We start from the raw sequence: 14200 nt of genomic DNA, 5'->3' as shown, positions 1-14200 counted from the left end.
CTTGTAATATTGTGTTGTGTATTGATATAGTGATTCATTATTACAGTTTAGAACTTCCATTTTGGACTAGTTTTTTTTTATTATACTTTAAGTTCTAGGGTACATGTGCACAATGTGCAGGTTTGTTACATATGTATACATGTGCCATGTTGGTGTGCTGCACCCATTAACTCGTCATTTACATTAGGTATATCTCCTAATGCTATCCCTCCCCCCTACCCCCACCTCATGACAGGCCCTGGTGTGTGATGTTCCCCTTTCTGTGTCCAAGTGTTCTCATTGTTCAATTCCCACCTATGAGTGAGAACATGCGGTGTATGGTTTTTTGTCCTTGCTATAGTTTGCTGAGAATGATGATACATTTATATGTTCACAGTCACTTCCACATATAGTAAAGTTATTGTTGGACATCTTAGTGTAGGTGTGGCTTTCAGAAACACATCTGCTCGTCATGCTAATTCACCTAGCACTGTAACACAAAGGTTTGGGGCCAGAGGTCATATTGAGATATAAATGGGTTCTATTCTCCCAGCGCTGGAAGTATGTGAGTAAGAGAGGAGAAATGAGGTTTGAAATTTGCAGAGCCATAGACTAGTTTCTTTACTATGTATGGAAGTGACTGTGAACCACATAAATGTATCTCACTAAACCCAAACAGAATAGGTCCCCAATTTAATATCCCCTTGGCCAGATCCCAGTATTTCCAGCAGCTGCTCCAACACCACCGAACACAACGGAAGGAAGAGGCAGCAGTCTCAACAGATTGTCATTAATATATCTCATTTTGTCAGCCAACAGACATATAAAAAAATGCTTAACATTATTAATCATCAGGGAAATACAAATCAGAACCACAATGATAGGCCATCTTACAGCAGTCAGAATGGCTATTATTAAAAAGTCAAAAAATAACAGATGTTGGCGAGGCTGTGGAGAAAAGGGAACACTTATACACTGTTGGTGGGAATATAAATTAGCTCAGCCACTGTGCAAAGCAATTTGGAGATTTCTCAAAGAACTAAAATAGAACTACCATTTGACCCAGTATATACCTAAAGGAAAATAAATCATTCTACCAAAATGACACATGTACTCAGATGTTCATCGCAGCACTGTTCACAATAGGAAAGACATGAAATCAACCTAGGTGCTCATCAACCATGGATTGGATAAAGAAAATGTGGTATATATACACCACAGAAAACTATGCAGGCACAGCAAAGAATGATATCATGTCCTTTGCAGCAAGGTGGATGTAGCTGGAGGCCATTATCCTTAGCAAATGAATGCAGAAACAGAAAACCAAATATTGCAAGTTCTCACTTATAAGTGGGAGCTGAATCTTGGATACACACAGATATAAAGATGGGAACTTTATTGAGTACTTCCTTTTGGGTACTATGTTCACTGTCTGAGCAACAGGATCAATAGAAGCCCAAACCTCAGCATCAATACCATATACCCTTGTAATAAACCTGCACAAAACAAAAATAGAAATTAATATACATCTTGCTTTGTAAATTTTACAAAAACTCATGACGATGTGGTACTCTGTTATGGCCTCATAACAGAGCCTCTCCCAGGGCCTTGGGAAGAAACTATGCAAGTAAAGGCCCTGAAGTTTAAGCTTAATTAGCTTCAAGGGAAATCTACTTCTAGGCATGAGCTTATTATTTTTTTAAACTGCGTGCACATATCTTGATTAAAAACAGGGTGGTGAGAAAAGAGCATATTAAATAAAGAGTAACTGGCAAAATATTTGGATCATATATGATAGATAAAAGATGTACTTCCAGAGTAGATTTTTTTTTTTTTTTTTTTTTTTGAGAGAGAGTCTCGCTCTGTCGCCCAGGCTAGAGTGCAGTGGCGCAATCTCGGCTCACTGCAACCTCCGCCTTCATTCAAGCGATTCTCCTGACTCAGCCTCACAAGTAGCTGGGATTACAGACGTGCACCACCACGCCTGGCTAATTTTTGTATTATTAGAGGTGGGGTTTCGCCATGTTGGCCAGGCTGGTCTCGAACTCCTGATCTCAAGTGATCTGCACAACTCAGCCTCCTAAAGTGCTGGGATTACAGGGAGAGTAGATTTTTAAAAACTCATACACATGGCTAGGCACGGTGGCTCATGCCTATAATCCCAGCACTTTGGGAGGCTGAGGGGGGGCGAATCACGAGGTCAGGAATTCAAGACCAGCCTGATAAACATGGTGAAACCCCATCTCTACTAAAAATACAAAAACTAGCTGGGCGTGGTGGCACACGCCTGTAATCCCAACTACTCAGGAGGCTGAGGCAGGAGAATCGCTTGAACCCAGGAGGTGGAGGTTGCAATCAGCCGAAATTGTGCCACTGCACTCCAGCCTGGGCAACAGAGCAAGACTCCGTCTCAAAAAACAAAAACAAACAAACAAACAGAAACTTCATACACATTAGAAAGGTAATAAGGCAATAGAAAAATGAGAAAAATTTAGGCTATCTGTGTCACAACAAAAGAGATACACAAATGGCCAGAAAATATAAGAAAGGATGACTTTAGTACTCAGGGAAATGTAAATTAAAATACAAGAAGAAATAGCAACCTGGGATATGTATTACTAAAAATCACCATGTTATTATTGGATCTTGTACAATATAAATAATAGGCTAATGGGAAAAAGGAATTACAGACACAACATTAAAAACTATAAAATTTGGCCAGGCATGGTGGCTCATGCCCATAATCCTAGAACTTTGGGAGGCTGAGGTTGGGAGAATCACTTGAGACCAGGAGTTTGAGACTAGCCTGGTCAACACAGTGAGACTCCATCTCTAAAATAAATTTTAAAATTAGCTGATTGTGGTGATGTGTGCCTATAGTTCTGGCTACTTGGGAGGCTAAGGTGGGAGGATCACTTGAGCCCAGGAGTTTGAAGCTGTATTGTGCTATGATTGAGCAACTGCACTCCAGGCTGGGTGACAGAGTGAGACCCTTTCTGTAAATCAAACAAAAAATAAGCTCCCCCTTCAAAAACAAAACTCAACAGTAAAACTTCAAGAGTAATATGTGAAAAAAGTAATTAAAATAAAACAAACTGCTCCCATAAAAATGCGACCCTAGTTTTAAACATCTTGAATTTCTAATAGAATAAATGTAGGACTCGGCCTGGATAAAAGAGGTAATGTTTGCTTGGTGAGAGTTATATGGTGAGGTGTTGTGGCTTCCAAAGGATGGAGAAAGAGGTGGTGAATGGGATCATCTTATTAGAAGCCAGATGTGCAGTAGCAGAGGTAGACGGCTCATTTGCCCTGATTTTGTTTCTTCTGGTCTGGATTCAAAGAGAAATCCTGCTTTTGTTGTTTTCGGGTTCTTCCTTTCTTAAAGCAGCAGCTTGTATGGCTCCAAGCAAAACTAGATTCCACGAAATGGTAGGCTGCTGGGCTTAACATCATAGTCATTATTTTCAATCCACTGCAAGTGCTGTTCAATCCCACTTAAAGCCAGGAAAGCTGTGATGTGCTCCGTTCTCCTTTCTGCTAAGTTTGCAGCCTTGTCTCTGAAGGCACACGGTATATTCCTTTAGGCCTGTTGCTCTGTGGTATGACATTCATTCTTCTATCATTTCGTTCAGACGTCTTTTATTATATCGAGATTTGCTTCCATAATGAAGGCTATCCTTTTTGTGTGTTTTACTTGGGTTCTTAAAACCAGTAGGCTTACTCATGTTTGGGATTCTGTGTTAAATATTATTCAAAAACTTTTTATTTCAAAATCATTATAGACTAATCAGAAGGTGCAAAAATAATACAGAGAGATTAGGAGAACCTTCCCTTAGCCCCCAACCCCTCACCACAGTGATAACAACTTGCACATCTACAGTACAGGATCCAAACCAGGAAACTGACATTGGCACATTTATTAAACATTTGCATCAAGAAAATTATACACACGTGGGACAACAATGTGAGCTAACCACAGGGAAGGTGAACTGGGCTAAGAAGAAAAAGATGAGGCTCAGTGTGTTTGCATGTGTGCCTCAGTGCATGGTCCACTCCTCCATGGGTCACTGTCTTCAATGAGGTCATGGGTTTTTTTGGTTCTACTGACGTGAGCAAAAAGCATAGTCACCTCCTTATCTGCTCTTTCTGGTGACCGTGATAACGAGGTAGGCTCATTTCCAGGAGACACGAGAATCCTCTATCAGGTGACTCTAGCTAGAAGACTGCCTGGTGGCATTGCCAGGCTCCGCTTGGCCCAATAAAAATGTGACCCTAGTTTTAAACATCTTAAATTCCTGATAGAATTTAAGGAAGTCTCAGACACTTCCACCCACACACCCTTCTTTCCTTCCCTCTCTCCTGCACTCTGGATTCACTCAGGGTCTGATGATTCTCCCAGCCTCTCCCTCCCCATTTTCTGTGACAGATGTTTCTCCTAATAAATTTCTTGCATGATTAATCCTGTTGTGATGTCTCCTTCTTGGGGGTACTCAGACTAATACCCGTATTTTTTTGGTTTATTCCCCTGCTTATCTACTGTGTATGAGCAGATCCAAACATCACATTCATGTGTGAGAACAGAAGAACTGTACCTTTTCCATCCTCCTCATAATTTTTGCAAACCCAGACCTATTTCTTCCTAATCTTCTCTATTTCACAAATTAAGTCTTCATGGGCCACCTTGGTTTGGCCACCTTGAGTTTTGGGGTCTCACTGAATATTTGTGGGTCACAGGGCATGAAGTCACATCTTAAAGAACATGTCTCAGCCATTTCACTGGTTTCAACCCCCTGGCCTCCTTCCCAATACAGGTCTGCTCAGTTCTTTGCAGGTGAACCCCTGCACAGACTCCCAGAAAGTCTAAAGTAGTACTGTCCTTTCTCCTTCACCCTGTCCCAGCCTGATGGCCTTCCCTAAACATGGCAAGAGCAAACACATGAATGAATAAATAAATGGGTGTGACAAAGTAAGTTAACTGCATCCTAGAACAAGGCTCAAGATTATTTTTACAAATTTTGAAAAGTGTATAAATATAGCCAGGCATGGTGGTGCATGCCTGTAATCCCAGCTACTTGGGAGGCCGAGGCAGGAGAATCACTTGAACCCGAGAGGCGGAGGTTGCGGTGAGCCGAGATTGTGCCATTGCACTCCAGCCTGGGCAACAAGAGCAAAACTCCATCTAAAAAAAAAAAAAAAAAAGAAGACTGGAATCTACAATGGCTTTCCTGATAATTACTTAAGGTTTAATTGGTGTTCGTGTGTATATACATATTCTCAAGAATTATTCAATATTTTACAAATATTTATGTTAGAATCATGTACTTTTAGATATAGAAGGAAACTTCAGTATCACTAACTCCAATCTTATAATTTTATAGTTAAGGAGAATGAGATGCAGAAGGGTAATTGATTTGAGCCTAGAGAAATATTAAATGAAGGCAGGATTCAAACTCATCTATTTCTTGATTTCCCCAATCTCTTTCTGTTTCCACTGTACTACACAGTCTCTTTAGATTAAAAAAAAAAGAAGGTGAGAGAAAAATTACTTCTTATTCCTTCTTAAAATAAAATTTCATATATATTTGGAGCAATTTCATAAAGGATATATATCTTAGGCCTTGATTTACTTGAAAGATTACATGTATTAATCAAAGATAAAAGCTGTAATAATATCACTTGTTTAAAATAAATATACAAAGAGTCCAAATTATAAGTTTAAATTTCTATGAAATGAAAATGTTGTGCTCTATTACCTGTCAGAAATGTATATTTCTTTTTATGCTTTCAGAATTTCTGGTGTTGGACATATATTAAATGACAACTTTGTGATAAAAGCTAAAAAAAAAGAAAAGTGTATAAATAAAACCCTTCATGACTTGGATCACATAAAAAATTACTGGGCATGTCAAGAAGCAAGAAAACATGGTCTATAATGAGGAGGAAAAAAAATCAATAGAAGCTGACCTAGAAATGACATTAATGATAAAATTTGTAGCCAATTCAACATTATATTAAGATAGACAAAAGCATGTGCATATTACACAGACACATGAAAGATATTTTTTAGAAGACCCAATTAAATTTCTAAAGATGAAAAATACAATGTCAGAGATGAAAACCCTGACTCTAATTCAATCCAACAGCCTGACTTCTTCATCCTCCACCTGAGCTGCTAGGGACTGTATGAAAAAACTACATGGGGTTGGTACCAGCATCAATTCACATCCATTGGCCTAATGGGTTTCACAGTTCTTCTAACATGTCCAAGGGCAGCCCTTCCCCGTTTCCCTAAGCAGCTTCTCCCCAACTTCACCATTCACCATCATCTCTTCCATTACTCTCATTAGATGATGTTGGGACTGATTCACAGAAAAATAATGGAAGCCCTCTGAAAGCATATCTTGCCATAATATGCCTTCAATTAACAACCTCAGCTCCACCACACTCATCCTACCTTCTTCACCTCCTGTCAGAGGAAAAGATACTTCTCTTGTATCTGGTTCATCCCTTTCTTCTGGCCTTTGGACATCACCTTCTTCCCCCTCACACATATACCTCCATGATGTCGGAGACCCACTCATTATTCTTTTCTTCTGTATCTTTAAGCTCTAGCTCTGCTCTGGTATTTTTGCTTAGCTTAGAAGTAGGATACATCTCTGCGCATCTCAAAATAGTTCTTCCCTGGTTTCGGATTCTCCCCTCTTCTCCTTTCCTACATAGCCAAACTTCTTAAAGAATAGTGCATATGTAACTATAAAACTCTTAGAAGAAAACACAGGGGGAAAGCTTCATGACATTGGAATTGGCAAGAATTTCCTGGATATGACACCAAAAAGCACAGGAAACAAAAGTAAAAATAGACAAATTGGACTACCTCAAAACTAAAAATTTCAGTGCATCAAGGGCACAATCCTTTGAGTGAAAAGGCAACCTATGGAATGGGAGAAAATATTTGCAAATCATATATCTGATAAAGGGTTGATATTCAGAATATATAAAGAATTTCTACAACTCAGCAACAACAACAAAAACCTGATTAAAAAAATGGTCAAGGGATTTGAATAGACATTTCTCCAAAGATCTTATAAAAATGGGCTAAAGAAGCGTATGAAAAGATGCTCAACATCACGAATCATTAGAGAACTATAAATCAACACTACATGAAATATCACCTCACATCCACAGGGTGGCTTCTGTAAGAAAGACAGAAACTAAGTACTGGTGAGGATGCAGATACATTGGAACTCTGTGCTCTGTTGGTGGGAATATAAAATGGTGCAGATTTAACATGGGGTAAACAGCATAATATGGCAGTTCCTCAAAAAGTTAAAAATAGAATTACCATATGATTCATAAATTCCATGTCTGAATATATATTGAAAAGAATTAAAAGCAGGATACTGAAGAGATATTGTATACCCACATTTATAGCAGCATGATTCATGCTAGCCAAAGGTGAAAACAACTCAAATGTCTATTGACAAATAAGTGGATAAATAAAATGTAATCCAAAAATACAACAGGGCTGGTGCAGCACTCATGCCTGTAATCCCAGCACTTTGCAAGGTCAAAGCTAGCAGAGTGCTTGAGACCAGGAGTTCAAGACCAGCCTGGGCAACATAGCAAAATCCTGTCTCTACGACAACAACAAAACCAGAATATTATTCAGCCTTAAAAAGGAAAAAAAAATTCTAATACATGCTAGAACATGAATGAACCTTGAGGCCTGTATTAGTTTGCTAGGGCTGCCATAACAAAATACCACAGACTAAGTGGCTTACAAACAGTAATTTATTTTCTCACAGTTCTGGAGGCTTGAAGTCCAAGATCATGGCACCAACTAGTTTTGTTTGTCCTGAGAACACTCTCTATGGCTTGCAGGTGGCCGCCTCGTCACTGTGTCCTCATGTGGACTTTTTTCTGCACACATGCATCCCTGGAGTCTCTCTGTCCAAATGTCCTCTTTTTATAAAAACACCAGTCAGATTGCATTAGGGCCCATCCTAATGGATTTACTTTAACTTAATCACCTATTTAAAGACCCCTATCTCCAAAAGAGTCAACTTCTGAGGTACTGGGAGTTAGGGCTTCAACATATGAATCGGGAGGTACACAATTCAGTCTATAAAAAGGCCATTGTATCAAGTTAAATAAACCAATCATGAAAGGAAAAATACTGTGTGATTATATGGGGTACTTAGAGTTGTCACATTCTTAGAAACAGAAAAGAGAATAGTCGTTGTGGGGACTGGGGAAGGGGAAATGGGGAATTGCTGTTTAATGGGTATAAAGTTTCAGTTTTATAAGATGAAAAAGCTCTGGAGATTGTTTGCAGAACAATGTGAATATACTTAACACTACCGAACTGTACACTTGGAAATGGTACAGATGATACGTTTTAGGTTATGTGTTTTTTAACTACAATAAAAAATTATTGAATCAATTTATTTATTTTGAGACAGGGTCTTGCTCTGTCGCCCGGGCTGGAGTGTAGTGGCATGATCTCAGCTCACCGCAGCCTTGACTTCCTGGGGTCAAATGATCCTCCCATCTCAGTCTCCTGAGTAGCTGGGACTACAGGTACACACCACCACATTTGGCTAATTTTTGTATTTTTTGTAGAGATGGGGGTCTCATCGGCCAGGTGTGGTGGCTCACGCTTGTAATCCCAGCACTTTGGGAGGCCGAGGCGGGTGGATCACGAGGTCAGGAGATCGAGACCACGGTGAAACCCCATCTCTACTAAAAATACAAAAAAATTAGCCGGGCGTGGTGGCGGGCGCCTGTAGTCCCAGCTACTCGGAGAGACTGAGGCAGGAGAATGGCGTGAACCCGGGAGGCGGAGCTTGCAGTGAGCTGAGATCGCGCCACTGCACTCCAGCCTGGGCGACAGAGCGAGACTCCGTCTCAAAAAAAAAAAAAAAAAAAGAGATGGGGGTCTCATCATGTAGCGTAGCCCAGGCTGGTGTGGAACTGCTGGGCTCAAGCGATTGGCCCACCTCAGCCTCCCCAAGTGCTGGAATTACAAGCACAAGCTACTGCACCTGACCAAAAACAATCATTTTACAAAGAATAGTATACATGGGGTTGTTCCACCTACTTACCCTCTCTTCACGATGGCATCACCATCATCACCTGCGTTGTCATCATACAGGACAGCCAAGCACCTCCAGGATACCTCCTTTGAAAGCGTCATAGATGCTTCCACCCATCATAAGAAGACTTATCCGATTTCCCCAAACCTACTCTTCTTCCTATTCAACTTGTCTTGGTGAAGTTTATTCCTCTCTTCCCAAGGGATCAAGCAAAAACAATTAGAGTGCTCCTAATCTCCTCTGTTCTGCCCTCCCTGCTCACATCCTTCAAAAAGTTTCTCTCTTAAATGTCTCAGTCTCTGACCCTCTCTCCACTGCCACTACTGTCTCGGTCACACCCTATCCCTGCTGGGCCTACTTCACAATTGCTCCTGTCACTAGTTTTCTCCCCTGTGCCCCCACGTTCCAAATCTACCTCTGAACTGCTGTCAGAGAGCTGTAAATCACAAATCTGGTCATGCATTCCCCTATTTAAATTCCTCCAAACTCCCCAGGTTAAATTGCAAGTGAGTCCTCCCTGGGCTGGTCCCTGTCACACTCTGCAGCCTCATCCCTCCCCTCTCCCCACAAATGCCTTCTTGTCCTGCAGCAGCCCCAGGAGAGGACTAAATGCAGCTTGCTGCTCTGCGCCTCCCCATCCTAGGCCCGCTCTCCCTCAATGACCTAACTTGGCTCCTACCTGTCCTTTCACAGGTGTGACCTCTTTCCTGAGCAAGCAGCTCTTGCTTACCTTCCTCCCTGGTAATTCTCACTCTAACAGGCAAGAACTTTCTTAGTTGTCTGCCTTTCCCATCAGATACTGAACCCCATGATGAGCAAACTAAGAGCCCTTCCTTCATGCTACACATATTTATTGAACTACTATTTAGTGTAAATCACCATGCTAGATCTTTCTGCCCTCATTACCAGTATTTAGAAGAGTATTTGGCATGCAGTGGGGAACTTGATGAATGTTTATCGAATTAAATTTTAAATATTTTCAGCTTAATTAGCATTAATTAACTGCCTCCAAAGCACCTGCGAAGTATGAGCTGCCGCCATTCATAAGGGCTTGAAATCTAGTGAAGAGAGGAGAGAAAGCAGTGAAGGATTCCAAGTGGCACCTCAAGGGCCAGAGACCAGCAGAGCCCAGGCCTTGCGAAACGGGAACCGGGAGTCCGGGAGTCCGGGAGTCCTGGAGTCCGAGAGCAGGGCGGGCTGCTGGAATTCAAACATCAAATTTGTGTTTTGTGTTTATAAAAGCTCTCCCTTATGTCACTTGGGAGACGAATCTAAAATGCAGCTAAAGTAAATGAGAGCTTACACTGAGTATAAGGGCTCATCAGCAGGTCCCTAGCTTGGCCTGGGGAGACCATTTTTGATTCCCCCAAATTCTGCTCAGGCTCTCAGGCATGGATATTCCAGGGGACAGAAAGAAGGATCATTTGCTTTGATTTTAGAATTGCCTATTTTTTAATATCTATTAATCTCTATATCCCGACATCATCAAAATTACCTTGATGCATGGTTTATCTCCACGCACTTTTGGGCCACTCTTACCTATTATGGCTCATGGCATCACAGTCTTAGGAGCACCCAGGAGTGTCACTCACCCATAGATGAGCAAATATCATAGGCCAGACTCGAATTACTAAGAGACAAGACTCTGAACAGAAGGGTCTCCCACCTGTGGTTACTAACGGTGAGGCAGTTACCAGCATGAGCTTTAGAGCAGATATGCTCCTCTACTTACTAGCTGAATAACCTGGGGGAGTCATTTAAATGTTCCATGCTTCCGTTTCCTCATTTTTAATTGGGATTAAAAATAGTATCAGAGTTGTTGTGAGGATTAAATGAACTAACATATGTTGAGCCCTTGGAATCATACCAGGCTCATAGTAAGTGCTATGCAAAAGTTAGCTAGTATCAGCATTTGTCAAGAGGCAAAAAAATGATTCAGGCATTATTTTGGGTGCTTTGCATGGATAATTCCATTTATCACACACACACACACACACACACACACACCTGTGCATGTAACACCCCCTTCCCATGTAGGCATCTTGATCCTCATAAGAAACTGGAGGTGCAGGCCAGGTGCGATGGCTCATGGCTGTAATCACGGCACTTTGGGAGGCCAAGGCAGACAGCACACCTGAGGTCAGGAGTTCTGGACCAGCCTGGCCATCATATAGTGAAACCTCGTCTCTACTAAAAAATACAAAAATTAGCTAGGTGTGGTGGCGCATGCCTGTAGTCCCAGCTACTTGGAAAGCTGAGGCAGGAAAATCACTTGAACCCAGGAGGTGGAAGTTGCAGTGAGCAGAGATTGTGCCACTGCACTCCAGCCTGGACTCCATCTCTAAAAAAAGAAAGAAAGAGAGAGAGAGAGAAAGAAAGAAACTGGAGGTGCAGTATGCCTATACAGATATTTGTTAAATGAATGAAAACAAAAAATCAAACTCAAGACTAATGCTTCACATGCTCATATCACTTTGCATTCTGGGTTATACCTATTCATGTACATGTCTTGTCTCCCCTTAAGAATGGAACCTTTTGAAGTCCAGGTCCACATTGGACTCATTTCTGTATTTGAGTGTAATGGTAGGAATGGCCTAGGTTATAATGCAGCCAGAACTCCAACATCCCAGTGGAACCCAACGCAACTTGCTCATTCATGCTACATACCTGCCTGGCACGAGTCAGCAGGGAAACTTCACTCATTGTAGTCATCAGGGATCCAGGATGACAGGGGACCATCTCAAGACTGACTTCCTCAATTACAGAAGCAGGAGAAAAGGAAGTGTAGTAAATTGTGTACTGGCTTTTAAAGGTTCAGCTTGGAAGTGTCACACATAATTTCTGCCCACATTTTATTAGCTAAAGCATGTGACTTGTCCATGTCTAACATAAAGGGAAGAGAAATGTTATCCTATCGTATACCTGGAAGGAAAACTAAAATATTTGTGAAGACTCATTCACAACCATACTCCCAGAGTAGTTATCACTATGCATATAGTGGGCATCCAATAAATATTCAGGAAGTGAAGAACAAGGTACAGCAATCATTTAGACCTGAGGGTCTCAACCTTGGCTGAACATTAGAATCACCTGGGAAGATTTCTAATGATCCAGCAAAGAGACTGGACTTCAGACTACCCAAATTGCACTCCCTCGAGGGTATCAAAAGTTTGTAACGCTCCCCAGGTGATTTCAAGTACAGAAGCTTGATTTAGACCCTACTCCAAACATCACTTCAAGACACAGGCCATCCTGGCTTCAGTGCTGCAAAGAAGTGCACATGCCTGGTTATTGTACTTTTGTGGTCTGATTTTGACTCCTGAGTGGTATATTCTTATATATATACATGAGAGTTTGTTTTTGCATGGCACACTTAGTCCTTAGTCACGGGATAACTCCATTAAATTATTCTTAACCTATGTAAGCTTCCTTTTATACAGTAACATACATAATCCTGGAAATCTTTTTGATGCATCTAATGATGAGGGCATAAACTTTTCAGGCCTTTTGAGCAATTTTTAGGATACAGTATTTCACTTTGTATATAAAATTTTAACTTAACTCACTGTATTTAAGTTTTATTAGGTTGGTGTGAAAGTAATTGTGGTTTTCGCCATTACTTTTAATACATTTCAAAACCTTTCTGGAGAACACAAGATCAGTATCAGAAAATTAATTAATATCATAAACAAAATTTATAAACCTAATGGGGAAAAATCATATTATTATCTCCATTTATGCTGAAAAAGCCTTTGACAAAATTCAATATCTATTCATGATTTAAAAAACAAAACATACTCAAGAGAACAGAAAATGAGAAATACTTTCTTTATATGTGGTATGTGTGTGTCTGATTCCTAATGCTGACATCTTATTTAATGGAAATACATTCAAGGTGTTTTCACTAAGATTGTAACAAGGCAAGGATGCCTGTTAGAATCCTGTTACTAGAAATTGTATTAGAGTATTAGCCAATGCAATTAGATAGAATAAATCAATTAGAGGCATAAGAATGGGTAAAAAAACCTATCTATTTGCAGACATGATAGCATAAATAGAAAAACCCTGCAGAACCAACACTCAAACCAACAAAAATAATTTAATAAAGTGGTAGATTATAAAATTAACAAATGAAAATCAATAGGCTTTATATATAAACAATAACCAATTAGAGGACATTATGATAAAGAAAACCCATTTAGAGAACTAACAAAAAGATAAAATATTAGGAATAAACTTGAGAAGCAATGTACAAACCTAATCAGTAAAATTTTAAAACACTTCTGATAGATACAAAAGTCGACTTGAACAAATGGAAAGGAATCTTCCATTCTTGGATAGAATGACTGAACATTATAAAGATAACAGTTTTTATGATCCACCAATCCTACCGGGTACATATCCAAAGGAAATAAAATCCATATGTTGAAGAGATACCTGCACTCCCACGTTCATTGCAGCAGCATTATTTATAATAGCCAAGATATGGAATCAGCCTAAGTGTTCATCAGTGGGTAAGTGAATGAAGAAAATGTGGTATATATACACAATTAGATACTACTCAGTCTTTAAAAATAATGAAATCCTGACATTTGCAACAACATGGATGAGTCTGGAAGACATCAGGTGAAATAAGTCAGCCACAGAAAGAGAAATACTATGTCTTCTCACTCATATGTGGAAGCTAAAACAGTAGATCTCAAAGAAGTAGAGAGCAGAATAGTGGTTACGAGAGGTGGGGAGGAATAGGAGGGAGAGAAGAAAGCAAAGAGGTTAGTTAGAGGATATGAAATTAGCTGGGCACAGAGGCTCGAGCCTGTAATCCCAGCACTTCGGGAGGCCGAGGTGGGAGGATCATCTGAGTTCAGGAGCTCCAGACCAGCTTGGCCAACATGGCAAAACACCGTCTCTACTAAAAATACAAAAGTTAGCCAGGTGTGGTGGTGGGCACCTGTAATCCCAGCTACTAGGGAGGCTGAGGCAGGACAACTACTTGAACCTGGGAGGTGGAGGTTGCAGTAAGCCGAGATTATGCCACTGCACTCCAGCCTGGGTGACAAGAGCAAGACTGTCTAAAAAAAAAAAAAAAAAAAAAAAAAAAAAAAAATTACAGCTAGATAGGAGGA

This window comes from Hylobates moloch, unplaced genomic scaffold (genome assembly GCF_009828535.3).
Source record: "Hylobates moloch isolate HMO894 unplaced genomic scaffold, HMol_V3 SCAFFOLD_1, whole genome shotgun sequence".
In the NCBI taxonomy this organism is placed as follows: Eukaryota; Metazoa; Chordata; class Mammalia; order Primates; family Hylobatidae; genus Hylobates; species Hylobates moloch.
Note: the sequence above shows the minus strand (reverse complement) of the source record.